Source organism: Furipterus horrens, unplaced genomic scaffold (genome assembly GCF_987537825.1).
Source record: "Furipterus horrens unplaced genomic scaffold, mFurHor1.1.pri manual_scaffold_17, whole genome shotgun sequence".
NCBI lineage: Eukaryota > Metazoa > Chordata > Mammalia > Chiroptera > Furipteridae > Furipterus > Furipterus horrens.
The window spans coordinates 8,777,677-8,780,960 of NW_028327187.1; positions in this window are offsets into that span (position 1 = coordinate 8,777,677).

Genomic DNA, 3,284 nt, shown 5'->3' on the forward strand with positions numbered 1-3,284 from the left:
TATTGTCAGCATTACCACAAGTATGAATGACAAAACTGGGCGGAGTTGCCCAAATAACATGATGTGAAAAGAAGGCCCAGGATTTGGAGTCAGAAATTATGTGCTCAAGCACCTCATTAACTCTGACATGAATTATAACCATAATAACTCAGGTTTATATACTGCATTGCAGCTGAAATGTACTTTCACATATATTCTCTCACTGATCCTCTAAATTGGTTTCTCTATTCTAGTTCCTCAATGCTTCAATCCTGTCAGCCAGAGTAAACTCCTTAAAACACAGGCTTGATCAGGTCACATTATGTTTTAAATTCTTCAAGAGCACCCTACTACTGGTTAAATAAATTATGGTATATCCAGAAAAATAAAATACCATGCAGCCATAAAAATGAAGAAAACAATTTTATATATACTAATATGGAATGATCTTCAAAACATAGTAAGTAAAATAATATAATAATAATAATATGCATAACACAGTAGAGTATACAACCATTTATATTTTAAACAAGAGGTGATACTAATTGTATTATTGTAATAACCCATGGACATGGACAACGGGGTGGGGATTGACTGTGGGAGGAGGGGTGGGCTGGGTAGTGCGGAGCAATGAGGGAAAAGATGGGACAACTGTAATAGAAAAACAATAAAAATAAAATTTAAAAAATTGTATTATTGTATAAGTATGTAAAGAAAACCAGAAGACTTGAGGGTCAAGGATTTGCCATAGATTTTCTTTTCACTGTATATTTATTACTATATGTGTGCTATCTTGTAAAAATTAAGAACTAAAAAAAGCCAATGAATTTTCACCATGGTTATGATTAAGCTCCAAACTCTTAGATTTGTCTTTTTAAAAAACCAATAATCTGACACCAAAAGATCTTTTGTAGCTGATTTTCAGTATTTTCTTTTGTGTATCCTGTACTTCAGCCAAGTTAGACTTAGTCATTATTCCTCTTACATACCCCCCAAAATTCTAGCTTCTGTACCTCTGTTCATGCATGACAGTTCTTCATGTGCCTGAAAGCACAAATCATGTCTTCTTGAGTACTTTCTTAAAATAGTTAAGTCTCTTTCAACCATTTCTTATACCGAGGATCTGAGCTCCAGCACCTTCCCAACTTGCTAACTCCCCCTGGAGTGCTCCAGTTACTCACCTTAAAGTAAGACATTTCAGAGCTCTACACTATACTTCTATTTATGCAGTTTAATATTACACTAGGTTTTCACTTTTTGATTCTGCCTCACGTTTGAATTGGATTAACATTCAAACAAATCCCTCACCCCCAAGAATTTTTTCAAGTGAACCACTTTCACTCACATCTCCATTATTTTATGTGGATGATTTTTGGGTCCCACATAAGATCTTTATTTTTGTTATAATTAGGCATTGCACCAAATAACTGAGATCTTTGTGGTAAACCTAGTTCTGTCATTTAACATGGCTGGTGGCCCTTCCAGGTTTGTGGTGTTCACATAACTCACTGTCTGTCATTATATCTTCCATAGTCATATAAAAAAATCATTTTTCAAATTAGTGGAGCAAAAATTAATAAGATTTTACTGTATGGTGTTTGAGGGTTATCTCTGTTGAATCCCTATAGGAGGGGTCAAGTAAAAATTTAAATGAAAATTTGGTAAAATTCATCATACTCTTCTAGAATTTCATATTGAAGACAACAATGTGGAGGTATAACTGAGTCATACATCATTGGAAAAAAAGATACTTGCTCCTTCAGAACAAGTAAGTATAAGTTTATAGCCAGATATATAGTAAGTATGCCACCCCTAAATGTATGGCATGTAGTAGGAGTTCAATAAATGCTTGGAAGGATGGGTGTGTGGATGCTTCCATAGGTTTTAACAGAAGAATACCATCAAACAAGCTTAATTCATTTTCTAATTTTATGTGTTTCTCCATTGGGTCTTGTAAAAACAAACAGAATACCAACAATGTAAATATATTCCAACTTCTGAGAAATATACTGACAAAATACAAACAAACAAAAACTCAAGAGGCCAGAAAACAAAAACATCAATCATTATCTACATGGGCAGCAAAAGCTTAGCATCATCTACAAATCAGAGGAAGCTTGTGGCTTTACCTCTTGACCTTAAAATCTAGATAGAATGGCTTGAATCACTGTTCCATGTTCCATGTATAATCTAATGCCCTTCTCAAGATTTCTGTGATTTTCTGGGAAATTTAAATTTTCATGATCACTTAGTGCTCAGATTCATGCCTCTGCTGAATTCCACTTTTCTGTTCTACATCTTGTAGCATTCTCTTCTGTTCCTCTAGGGCACTTGGCCTTCTTCTTGATTTCCACAAAATAGAAAATACACAAAGTTTTTGACACACTTTGATGAGGGTTTGGAAAAATGTTGGAGGTTTATAGCATAGAATAAGGTGAAGGAATTGAGAAGTGCAGATTGGTAGTTACAGAATAGTCATGGGGATGTAAAGTACAACATAAAGAATATAGTCAAAAATAGTCTAATAACTAAATATGGTGTCAGATGGGTGCAAGATCTATTGGGATATAATGTTTAATCACCAGGGTATACACCTTAAGCTAATATAATAATGTATGTCAAGTGTAATTGAAAAATTTTTAATGATTAAAAATTTTAAAAATCAGACAATTTAAATTGAATACTAATTATTATTCTTCTTAAAAGTCCCTAGTTTTTTTTTCCCAGCTTACTCAAGTATATCTTCCATCAAATTCATCCTTCTTTCCTTTCTCCTTTTCCCCTCACTCTGCCTAGCAATTCAATTCAAAATATCTCTTTACACTTGTTTTGTCCAGAAATCCAGCTCTTTTAGCATGGACTCCCAACCTATGTTTATAAATACATTTTGCATGTACAAAGACTTAGTAACTTGCTTAACAGTGGGCCATCTACATGGGATCTGACCTTTCTTCTTCCCTCATTGCAAGATTGAAATTTAATTCTCAATCAATATGACTTATACTAACAGATCCTCAAACTTAATAGCACCCTCGTCTAAAATAGTTACGCATTGCTGTGTAACAAATTACTTCAAAATGTAGTAGTTTCAAGCAACTAACAATGATTATCTCATGCAGTTTCTAAGGGTAACATGACCAGTAGTGTTTTAGTTGTAGCTCAGGATCACTCATGAGGTCAGTGGAGAGACACAGGCATCTGGAACTGGACTTTCTACTTTCATGTTTACTCATGTAGTTGTAGGCAGGTTTCAGTTCTATGTTGGCTGTTGCCGGGGGCCTTAAATTCCTCACCACAAAGACCTC